At 38.3% G+C, this 12,775-nt stretch overlaps 1 protein-coding gene and 1 pseudogene across 1 annotated transcript in view; both read right to left on the minus strand.

Annotated features, from left to right (window-relative positions):
• The window catches only part of SIK2 (salt inducible kinase 2), a 128,220-nt gene that overhangs the window by 79,512 nt on the left and 35,933 nt on the right, over positions 1-12,775 (minus strand). The gene's annotated exons all lie outside the window — the stretch shown is intronic.
• On the minus strand, positions 5,828-5,940 carry LOC139019176 (U4 spliceosomal RNA; annotated as a pseudogene).

Below are 12,775 nucleotides of genomic sequence, written 5' to 3' on the forward strand. Positions count from 1 at the left end.
TCAGACAGAAGTTAGAGTGATAACTTAAAAACTATGCCACTCCTCTGCTCAAAAATCTCCAATGGCTTCCAGTTTTAACAGGATAAAATCCAAAGTCCTTACCATGGTTGATTCGGTCTTACCTGATCTCACCCATTCCTGGCCCCTCCCATATCCCCCCTTCCCCCATCTCCTACCATCTTCTACCTTACTCTGCTCTTGCCACACTGGTTCCCTACTTCTAAGACTTTGCATTGCTCTTCCCTCGGTCTAGGTATTCACACTCTTTCTAATCTAATTCAGGTCTCTCTTACGTATCCCCTCTCCAGAAAGGCCTCTCTCTAACTACTGCCCAGAGACTCTACCTTGCCTCTTCTCTGCTTTATTTTTCTTTTTAGCACTCTTTGCCACTTGTCACTATGTATATTTGTTTATTTACTGTACTATTTCTTCTTCTCTTAGGATGTAATTAAACTCCATGCAAACAAAGATTTTAATGGTTTTTTTTTTGTATCATCTGGATCTAGAACAATGCTTAGCATATAGTGGCTCAATATATATTTGTTGAATTAATGAATAAATATTTACTATTTTCCGATCTGTGACATTTTCTTTATACCAAATTATTCCAACAGCTTCCAAACAGGATTACATGCTTCCAATCTCTCTGTCCCCAATTCATCTACATACCACAAGATTATTCTACTAAAACGCTGCTTATTCCTCTACTCAAGAATACCCCTCTTTGAGCCCAGCAGTTCCGAAGTGTGCTGAGTCAGATTTAATACATTATATGAGAAGAGAGACTTGATGATTAAGTTTGGAAACTATAGGGTTCGAGAAGTTTGTGTGACTTTACCACAGAACTTCTCAGTCTTTAATTTATGAGTATGCAGTGTAAGTCTCTGGGAGAAGAATTTCATATTTCCCACTGTCTTCAAGGAGCAGGTCAAAGACTCAGTTTTTGTGAAATATGCGGTAGGCAACAGAAGTATTGAAGACCATTTATAAAAGTGGCCACCAGGGCTCCAGGTAAAATTGAAAGAATACAGTTGTCTCTGGTACCCTTCCTGCTTCCTTTCCCCATCTCTCTTCTACATTCTGTGGGTTCTCTTTTTTACCAACAGAGCTTATTAAGCAAAAACAAACAATACCCCATTGGTATATGCACTTTCTAGGTAGCTTTTGAAAAGATAAGTCTTTCTGGGCTTCTAACCTACTTTAGTTTTCCTTTTGATCATAGTCTTGTTTTTCACAAACATAAGCTATATTTTGAATCTTTTGCCTGCATACTGTATCAAGCAAAGAGAGAGTATCATAGTAGACACTCAGTATTTTTAGATTCATCTTAATAATTAGGAGGTACAAGTTCAGCAAGATTCAGGCCATGCAAAGTGAACACTCCTTACTATAAATTAATCCTAAAAATCATATTAGATAATGCAGCTTGGATATTAAATCTATTAGGTTCAGGTGTTGGAAAGAATGTCTTTACTGATACTATAATCTTATATGGTATGCTCATTGTGAACAAGGGACTTTCTCTAAATTATATTCCATATATTGCAAAAATGTTATGAGACTGAATACTCAATGTTTTTAATGACAACAAGAAGCACTATTTCACTGAAATCAATGTATTAATTACTGAAAATCTCTGAGGAAGGACTGTGTCTGTAAGAATTCAGAAAATAATCCAAGAGGTACAAACCAGTCATATTCCAGAGTACCTGTCTGCCATGCCCTTTTGGGAGAGTCCTCACTTTTACTAGAAAATAGCTTTGTTTTATACTATGTACAGACTATATGCTATACTCCCTTTCCAGGCCATAGCTAACTGGGAAAAGGGGCACATACCTCACCCAAAGATAACTGTAGTAAACTGTTTTTCATCCTGATAGAACTTCAAATTTCCTCACAAGAAATTCTCACAGTAATTATCATTTTAAAGGAAGAGCTTATACACCAATATAGATGGACATGTATCTTTGAGCAGAAGGACTTTTCTGGGTCTCCATCAATAGAATGCCGTTCCTTTCCACCCTCCAGATAAGGTTTCACTGACCACAGAGGAAAATGCCCTCCATCCCAACCCCAGAGACAAGCCTGATTTAGTCTCTGTGTAATCCCTTGCCCCCTGCCAGTGAGGTCTTTAGGAATGGTATATTCTGGTGGCTTCTCCTCCTTACCAAGAGAGTTTATTAACCACCCAAAAATCTCTAACTGCAAATCTGACCAATAAAACATGATGGGGGAATCTAGTCATTTCCAGAAAGATTTTTAGAAAAAGTTTTCTCACTCCTAAGAAAAAGCCACAGAAGGAAGAAATGGCTGTAGCCATTTCACTAAGGATAAAGCCAATCCCAGGGACAGTAGAATGAAGGAATACAAAGAGCCCGGGCTTTTCTCCAACCAATCAACCAACCAACCAACCAACCAACCAACCAACCAACTCTAAAGGCTGCCCTTCTTCTGACTTCGTGTTACAGGAGACACTACATTTCCTCCCTTTTCAGCCAATTTGAGTCAGGATTTAATACTTGTAGCTGAAAGACTGCTGTCGGTTATACTTTACCAAAACAGGAAGATAGAATGCAGCCAAAACGGGAATTTATCAGCAAAATCAGCAGCAATCCTAGTACTATACAAAGGTATCAGTCAGAGACCAGATCCTTTCAATAGGTCCTTTAAGTTCCAACTCAAATGCCATCTCATTAAAAAAAATCCTGCCTAGCTCTTTAAGCTTTGTCACTGTTATATGAATATGTCTCACGAGTCCAACAGACTTGAAAGCAGAAAACCACATCTTACTCAACTTTTAGTCAACAGCACTAAGAACAGTGACTTATAAGAAATAGATGTTCAAAAAATATTTGCCTAAAAATATTCTTAGGCTATTAGAGAACAAAAGGGATACTGAGGTTTCTCTTTCTATCTTTAGGTTAAAATAACAGGAAAAGGCCTTATAAAGGGTTTCTATTTCCCTCTTAAAGAGAATTTGAGTTACCCAAACATCTAGTTTAGAGTATAAAACACAATTAAAATGTGTATGATATCACACTGAGGGAGAAATAGAAGTTTCTGAGAAAAGTAAGAAAACTCAAAGGGAATTGATTGGGCAACTAGCTCAATCAACTCAAGTCAGAGTTTTCACATAATTATTTTATTTAGAATGCCAAAATCACTAACAGTGAAGATAATTTATTAGTGTGAGGCATAACACAAAATAAAATTTCAGATTAGACATTTCAAAAATGTTAACAAATGCATCTCAGAAACAAATTAAATGCATTATTTTGCATTATAAATAACGTGTCCCTGTTTCCTCCCATTAATGAGGTTCTCTAAAAAGAGATTTTAAAATGGTGACAACTACTATGTCAGTTACTCTCATAGAATGGCAAGTAGAAAAAGGTGAGTTGTACAACTGGAGAATGGATAGCAAACCAGCTTGAAATTATATAATAATCAGGACAGTATCCTTATGGCAAGGTCTATCAGCATTTGACCATATTGAATAAAATTAGTTGCATATGATTGCATTTAGGATGTTAAACCTTCTTGGTAAATAGAAAAAATAACATATTCTCTAGTAAATGAATACCTAGAACTATTAGTAACAGAGAAATGGTTAAAAGCAACATAAATATGTTTCTTGCTGATGATCTTGGTCCACAGAAGCACAACCTGAGCTGTAATCATCAATGTTGGACAGTCAGTTCTCTCAGTTCCTCAATAAACATTTACAGAGTACAGGTATTTTAAGTAAATGTTCTCTCAAAGGAATTAGTATTTGAAAATCATATCTCACCCTCAAAATTATCTTTTAAAAGCGTCTGTGTCTATAGTGAAAATAAAGTCTTTCTTGGGAAGGGAAATTTCACCACATGTGAAACATAAAGTCATATTCCCCACAAAGCGTTCGTACTAGATTTCTCTAAAAGCGTGAAGCTGATGGGTGTACACAGTCTTAATAAGACACAACAGATGGACATGTTTAGTGAAACATGGATAAGACTGTAGAGAAGAGACAGTTGATGACAAGCAGAAAAATGTACAATTCTCACTTGCATTTAGGTGTGGGGAACGGATTTAAAAGCTACTTGAGATGCCTTAGAATTGTAAAATATCATATAAAAAAGTTATTTTATACTGACTAAACAGCACAATATTAAAAATTCACCTTTCATTTAAAATAACTCATAACTGGGTTTTTATATGGATAGAACTATAAATAGAGTATCAAGTGACAAAATCATACAACCAAGTAAAGACTTAAGTACAGAAAGAGACAGGTAAACAATATCTATTTTAGCTAAACAAGCTGACTATGGCCAAATACTGTTTGAAACCAATGACTCAAATCTTGGAGCATTCTATACTGCAAAGTGTAAAAATCTGCAACATAGATCATGTAATAATCATGGATTTCAACAAGCAAATGAAAAAAATGCTTAGCAGGGAAAAAGAAATCAGCTACTCCAATCCTGACATCTAGTTTTATTTTTCTTTTTGAGTGTTTTTTGTTTTTTCCAGGAGGATATGCCCTATCATTAGAGCTTCTGAGTTTTTTCTTCCCTTTAAACATGTTTAGCTTATACAAAAAACCCACTGAAATAACAGGGCAGAAATTCCTTTAACAGGAAATAATAAGATCATTGTTATGGAGCAAAAAATATTTACTAATATATGCTTTATCATAATCAATGTTTTACTTAAACAAGGTTTATTTTTACTTTCCCACAGTTCTTTGTATCAATTTCTTAACAATGGATCCCATCTTATAGTTGACCAAAGAATTCTAAAACACACATGCAGGTGCCAAAGAATAGCTAATCAATAAAATAAGTAAAGCAAGTGAAATCAGATGTTCAATCTACATAGCTAACTTACAAATTGCAGGCAACATGGAAAGGGAGAAAAGACAGATCTGACCAAAAAAAAAAAAAGATAACTCGTATTCCAGAAACATTGCAGCTTGCCCCACAGTGATCCTAAAATTACCTAGTGGAACACTTTGGTACTGGCACTAAAATGGAATCAAATCTATTTTCCGATATGATTCTTAGGTATAAATCTGTTGCTAAAACTGACCATTCTTCACTGTTTTAAGTTCTTAGAAAGCTTCTGTTCAAAGTGATATGTACATTAATGTTTGCATCCAAACTGATCTCCATCCTGTGAGGAAGACAAGCCTTCATTAAAGCACAGTATTAGGAGCCTTTTTCAGAAAATGCCAATATCCTTTCTCATTGCCCTTCTTGTTAGATGTCCTTTTTCTCTTGCAATTGGAACAATTCTTCTAGTGAAGAGAAGGATGGTACCAGGGTCGAGGGACAAGTTTCTAAGTATTTCTGAGTTGAGAAGGACCAACGGAAAGCTGCTTTTCTAACTGGATAGTTCCCAGAACGATTCAAGAAATGACAGCATTCAAATTCAAGCCTGAAGTTAATTTTATAATATGTACTATGATAGAAGGATCTCTAACTAAATTGTCTTTTCAGAACTGAAGTAACAATGTCTTTTCCTATGGCCTCTGATGGTTTCCTGTCTGTCCTGCTCTCGGGGTGGTGCTCTAGTGGAGGGAAGGGTAGCTGGGCCCAGGACTGAGGTCAAGTTTCTGAGCACTCTGTCAGCACTGCTGAGCAGGAGGGAAGAGAGGCTGCCATGTCTTCCTGGCAGTTTTCTTCTTGGGGCAGCTGGAAAGACTCAAGATTTGAGGTTGTGTGGAACATCAATGGTTGGTTCATGGAAGCAAGCCACCGCTTAAATTGGACTGCGGGCCTAGATGGGAAGGTGATGCTCAAGGCTCTCAAATTGCTAAAAGTTGGCCCCGAAAGGACTCCAGCCCAGTTTGGGTCTTCTAAGAGTTTTAAAAGAAAAGTGAAATATATATTCAATTAGCAATAATCGTGCCTTGGATAAACCTCATTGGCTACGATACTGCCACTGTGCAAAGCTAAAAGTGAGGTATTTTAACATTTATCAAGGGTCTGTATGTACTAGAGACAAGGCTAATAGATGGGAACACAACTATGAGTAAAGAGAACATCCAGTCTCAAAGACACAGTTTAATGAAGGAAAATGTTTCAGCACTATGATACACAGGGGTGAACAGGTGTTAATGGAGCAGGATAAGTTAGCACCCAACTCTGTTCAATCTACTGGGAACTTCCTTCTTTTCTAAGACTCTGTCCTAATCTGTAATTTATACTCAAGGTCCTCTATATCACAACCTATGTTTCCCAGTATTACCAATAGTTCCAGTCCATATGAACTATTCACACTTCCATGATTTCATATGCATCACTCCTAATATCAGAAATATTCTTCATCCTCCCAACCCTCAGTGTTTATTATTTGTCTTTATATACCTAAACCATGTAGCAATATAATGTAGTGCAATGGTTCTTACATGTTAGTGTTCCCAAAAATGCTGAGTCCTAAATCCTATATCCAAAAAATCTGATTCAGAAGGTCTGGTATGATACCTAGTAATTTTTTTATATAGTTAGCCCATATAATTTTGAGGTATGCAGTCTACGAAACATACTGTGGGTTTTTTGTTTTTGTTTTGTTCCGGTTAATCTTTACCCAAGAATATTTTTTCCATTGATTTTTAAGAGAGTGGAAGGGAGTAGGGGAAGGGGGAAGAGAGAGAGAGAGAGAGAGAGAGAGAGAGAGAGAGAGAGAGAGAGAGAGAATGAATGAATTTGATTTTGGTGCTCTACTAATTTCTGTCATTCTTTTTCTGCCCCCAGCCCCTCCACAAATGAGTGACCCATCCTATATAATAAAAGGCTAATATGCAAATAGACCGAACAGCGGAACAACCAAACAACCAGTCGCTATGACGTGCGCTGACCACCAGGAAGAGCACATGGAACATGGTGGGCTGACAGGTGTCGGCCGAAGTGGGATGGTGGAGCAGGTGAGTGGGGTTGCCAGATCAAGGTGGGGTGTCAGTCGCTGTCATCAGGGTAAGCTTCTGGTGGTTACTGAAAATTCTTTGCTCCCCTACGCCACAGTCCCGCCCAATGCTCGCACCTGCTTCCAGCACCGGCCCTGCTCGCACCCGCTTCTAGCACCGGAGCCACCGCTCACACCTGTTGCTGATCCCGATCACTCGGTGCCGTCAGTGAGTGTGAGCAATGGCTGCCGGCCCTGATCACCCCTGAGGGCTTCTCCACCTCCCTCTGCTCCTGAGGGGCTATCGGGGCAGCAACTGCTGCTTGCACCCACTGCTGACACCAGCCCCAATTGCTCCACGCCACCAGCGGGTGCAAGCAGGGGGAGGATAGGGGCCAGCGCCAACAGCGTGTGGGAGTGGCAGCGGTGGGAACAGGGCTGCCGGCAGACAGGGGATTGGGCCACGGCAGGAGGGGCAGGATGGGGGTGCAGAGGATTGGCCGAAACCTGCCCCTGTGCCCACCGCAGCCTTGAAGCCCACAGTTCCTTTCAAGGTGCAAGAATTCGTGCACTGGGCCCCTAGTTTGAGTATAAAGATGTTAAAAACTTAAAAGAGATTAATTTTGGCCATAGCTCCCTAGCTACCAATTTCCTGCAGATTTAGTATATCTAACCTAATGACAAGATTTTAAGTTATATATGTTAACTCAGGATTTTATTACATTTATATATAATAATGTATATATACACACATATATAACATATAACTGTATATACTACACATACATGTTTACATATGTAACATTAATATTTATCCCTTTTATTACCATATGTTCTTCAGTATATACTCAATAAATTTAAGATTTTTAAAGGAACAGTGTGTCTAGATGAGATCTTCGAAGCATTCATGCATCATCTTCAATCATAAACTTATATGGGATACCTATATGTATAAAAAGCTGATACTGGCTCCTTGGTACAGAGCTAATAATTACTCTTATGTAACATTATGTAATGCGTTTGGAGTAACAAATTATCTCCATTAAAATGATCAGCCCATCAAAAGAAAGCTACAGAGACTACAAAGTCATCCTGGCCACAGTAATGTTTGCTATTGACAAAGCCAAAATCACAACTTATTACACTGAAGCAAATTAATCAAACTGAAATACCTGCTATATTGTAGGTGTTCTATACATTTTTGTTCAATGAATGAATGAAATAATCAATGGTTACCTTTATACACATCTATTGGATTAATAAGAAGCAAGGATATTATTTTATCTTAAAAATACCAAAACTGAAAACAAGCAAGTTTCCCATTAGATCTTAGTTAAGCCTATCTAATTCTTACAGATCACTAGATTAATAACTCAAATTGAAATTACCTTTATTTAATTTTAATTTACTCTAGTGAATTAAACACCAATCTTCCATGCATATGATATATGAAATATTAATCATTTTAGCAAATATGCAGCTTGAGGCAAGTTAACAATATTATAAATCTAACTTGAACTCAAAGTGCTCTTAACAAAAGACAGAAGAGGTTCACTAAAAGCAGTAAAAATCAATTTCACTTTTATATATAAAATCAAAGGTAGAAAATACAACTTTCCCTCTATGCTAAAACTCATAAAGAAATGGTACTATTTCTAGAAAACTAATGCTTCCTGAGACCAGCCATATTATTAGATAAACATACAAGTAGAGCTTACTTTGATTTTAGCTCCACTGAATACAACCTTGCTTTAAGCTTACTATTTTTATTTACATTTACCTTAATTTTATAAAAAGTTTTTTTCCTATTTGTATATAAATAAGTTCGGGGAAAATAACCAACACGGTTAGTTCAAATAATTTATATTTTGATGTTTAAATTACTGGAGGTCTAAATAGAAAAAACGAAAACAATTATTTAAGATCAACAAAATGTTTATATTATTTTTAGATATTAAAGCCTAGCCTTTACTTTCCTGGAACTAATAATTATACTAAAGATTTTACAACTCTATTAAAACATTGTATTTTTACAAGTTCTGTAATAGGTGTACAGTAAATATTTTTAAAATATTACAGATCACTAGATTAATAACTCAAATTGAAATTACAAAGCCAAAATCAAGGAAGAAGCATTTCTGTTTTTTTAGGGGAATACTAGTTTCATAAGAGCTTTTTCTTATTGACTTTCAATACAGAGGTCAAAAATTTGAAGGTCTTACACAATAGCAAGTAGAATACACAACTGATGATAGCTATAGTCATGTGTTTCTATAAAGATCAGAGATTTTTTTCTGTTTGTTCAGAAAGTGCGTAACAGAGATAAATATTTTAACCAAGTCATGAGTTGAAATTTGGTTGCTCAGAAAAGTCAAAGAAAAAGATAATTAATTGTTAAAACTAAGATTTTTAAATATATCTAAATTAAGGATATTAAGTGGATTTTAGTTGGTCAGCATATTGACCTAAGGCAGTGGTCGGCAAACTCATTAGTCAACAGAGCCAAATATCAACAGTACAACGATTGAAATTTCTTTTGAGAGCCAAATTTTTTAAACTTAAACTATATAGGTAGGTACACTGTTATTAACTTAGTTAGGGTACTCCTAAGGCTTAGGAAGAGCCACACTCAAGGGGCCAAAGAGCCGCATGTGGCTCCCGAGCCGCAGTTTGCTGACCACTGACCTAAAGTATATACATATACAGCATATTAACATAAGGTATATACATTTACTATTGACATAAGGAGAAAGATCTACAGAATCATGGTCAGCAATAAAGCTTTCGGGCCTAATGAACTATTTATAGGTAATGGTGAAAAGATATTACTGCATTTGCATATGCCTTAAATTTGTGTTTATTAGTAAATCACTAAATACTATTTTTCTGCCTCTTCACATTCTCTAGACCAACTTCTGGATATACAAAGACTTATGAGTGCTCCCAGAACAGTTATTATTATTTTTAAATTAAAGAGCTATTCTGGAGAAAAGACCTTGTTAGCTATGAAAATGTGATGCGGAAAAAGTACTAGCAATATCTTCCTTCTGCAATCCACCACCACCACCACCTGTGCCATCACAAGGACTCTCAATTAGCACCATACAAAAGCAGATGTCCAAGATCATTTATAAAACTAGAGGCCTGATGCATGAATTTGTGCACAGATGGGGTCTGGCCAGCCCTCCCCGATGGGGGCCAATCGGGGTCGGGGCCAGATAGGGGGAGGGGACCACGGGAGGTTGGCAGGCTGGCCCCACCCCTGATTGGAGTGAGGGTGGCCGATTAGGGGTGGGGCTGCCCAGGGGGAGGGGCCATGAAAGGTTGGCTGGCTTCGCCCCTGATTGGGGTTGAGGGGGACAATCAGGGAGGAGCAAGCCAGGGGAGGGGCCGCAGGCGGTAGGCTGGAGGCCCTGCCACTGATCTAGCCAGTTGGTTGGCTGCAGTGGGCATCATAGTGACCTGTCATTCCGGTTGTTCTGGTCATTCTGGTGTTCCGGTCACTGGCTTTATATATATAGACTGGCGGCTCAGTGCACAAATTCGTGCACAGATGGGGTCTCTCAGGGTGGCCTGTGGGGATCAGGCCCCAGCTCACACCCCCAGCCTCGCAGCCCTGCCTGGCACCCAGCGTGACCTAGTGCCACCCCCTCACCTGCTCCACCATCCTGCCTGCGGGGCGATCGATCAGGGCTGGGCCCCCTGCCTGGCTCCCTCAGCGCCTGGAAGCAGGAGGGCAGCCCCACTTGCACCCACCTTAGCCTGGCACCGCCCACTCACTTGCTCCACCATTCTGCCATGGTCCCGCTCTCATCAGGGCCCACTGGGGCTGGCAGCGCCTCCAATGCCACCTGCTGCCAGCGTCACATCACCAACGCCCACCATGTTCCGTGCCGCCCCCTGGTGGTCAGCGCACGTCATAGTGAGTGGTTGAACTCCCAGTGGGATGACCGCCCGAGGGGACAATTTGCATATTAGGCTTTTATTATATAGGATACTTACACATATTATATCGCTTAGTTCATTCCTTGTTAGGTTACCTTAGCAAGCAAGTATTATTAGCCCTAAGTAGATGACATTAATTCCCTAAGTACATAATAGAGCTAGGATAATCTCCTAGGTCTCCTGGTACATAGTTAAGTGACTTTCCCATTGTAGCACTATAAACTTGAAGTATTCGAATACCTTCATGTGTGGTTACGTGTGGTTATCTTGGTAAACAAGATAATCCCTAACCTGGGGAAAAATAATTTGCTATATACTCACAATAATAATATATTATTTTAGAATACAATGGTCACCAGCTAAAGTGTGTACTGAATTATTTGCAGATTCAAAGTCAGAGTTGAGACAGATTCATGGAATATGTGCAAGGGTCAACAAAATGCTATACTCACAAATGGAGAGACAAATGCACAGAAAAAGGAATGCAACTATATGCCACTGCTCGAACCAGCTATAGCATGCTTAAGTACAATAGGTGCTAGAAGACTGAGATTGATCAACTACATAACATATCAACCTTAAAATGTGTAGCTTGACAGAATTAGGGACCAGTAAAAAAGTATTCACTTTGCTGTCTGACAACTGAGAACAAAAACACTGACAGGAAAATATAACCTAAAATCCAGGAGAAAGACAATAATAACAGACCCAGAAATGACAGATGATAGAATTACTAGGTGTACCAGTTAATAATGCGGATTTTTTTCAATAGATGGAGTTACACATATGTTAATATATATGTGATTTGATATGTATGCTATTTTGTTGTATTGACAGCAAGCTTCAAAACTTCCTATGTCAAATTTTCTGAAGGTGTTAACATCATAGATATTTTTACTGTTAAAAATGTCAAATTTCATGCCAAAAAAGAGCATTTGTGGGAAGTTTTAATTCATTACTTTATTTTGAAGAAAAATGCTGCTGAATACTTCAGGAAGCTTATGGAGAACATGCTCCATCTCAAGATACTTCTGAACGCTACTTTAAACTCTTTTAAAGTGATGATTTTGATGTGAAAGACAAAGAACATCCAGGTCAACCAAAAAAGTTTGAAGACCAATAATTACAAGCATTATTGGATGAAGATGAGTGTCTAACTCAAAAACAACTTGCAGAAAGATTAAACATTGCTCAGCAAACAATTTCCGATCGTTTACAAGCAATGGGAAAGATTTTAAAGGAAGGAAAATGTGTGCCACATCAACTGAAAGAAAGATAAGTGGAAAACCGAAAAGTCATCAGTAAAATGTTGCTTCAACGGCACAAAAGAAAGTCTTTTTTGCATTGAATTGTGACTGGCGATGAAAAGTGGATTTTGAGAATCCCAAATGCACAAAATCATGGGATGATCCAGGTCAAACATCAACATCGACTGCAAGGCCAAATTGCTTCGGAAAGAAGACAATGCTCTGCGTTTGGTGGGATCAGGAAGGTGTGGTGTATTATGAGCTTCTAAAACCAGGTGAAACCGTTAATACTGATCACTACTGACAACAAATAATCAATTTGAACCACGCTTTGATCGTGAAATGACCAGAATGTGCCAGAAGACAAGGCAAAGTAATTTTGCTTCATGATGACGCACCATCACATACTTCAAAACCAGTTAAAGACACGTTAAAAGATCTTGCCTGGGAAGTATTAACCCACACGCCGTATTCACCAGACCTTGCTCCTTCAGATTACCACTTGCTCTGATTGATGACACATGCACTTTCTGAGCAACACTTCAAAACATACGAAGAAGTGGAAAATTGGGTCTTTGAATGGTTTGCCTCAAAACAAGAAAAGTTCTACTGGGAGGGTATCCACAAATTACCTGAAAGATGGGGGAAATGTGTAGCTAGCGATGGACATTACTTTGAATAAAGCACTTTTGATG

This window comes from Myotis yumanensis, unplaced genomic scaffold, assembly GCF_028538775.1.
Source record: "Myotis yumanensis isolate MYYU_CA2020_CCGP unplaced genomic scaffold, mMyoYum1.0.hap1 SCAF_10, whole genome shotgun sequence".
In the NCBI taxonomy this organism is placed as follows: domain Eukaryota; kingdom Metazoa; phylum Chordata; class Mammalia; order Chiroptera; family Vespertilionidae; genus Myotis; species Myotis yumanensis.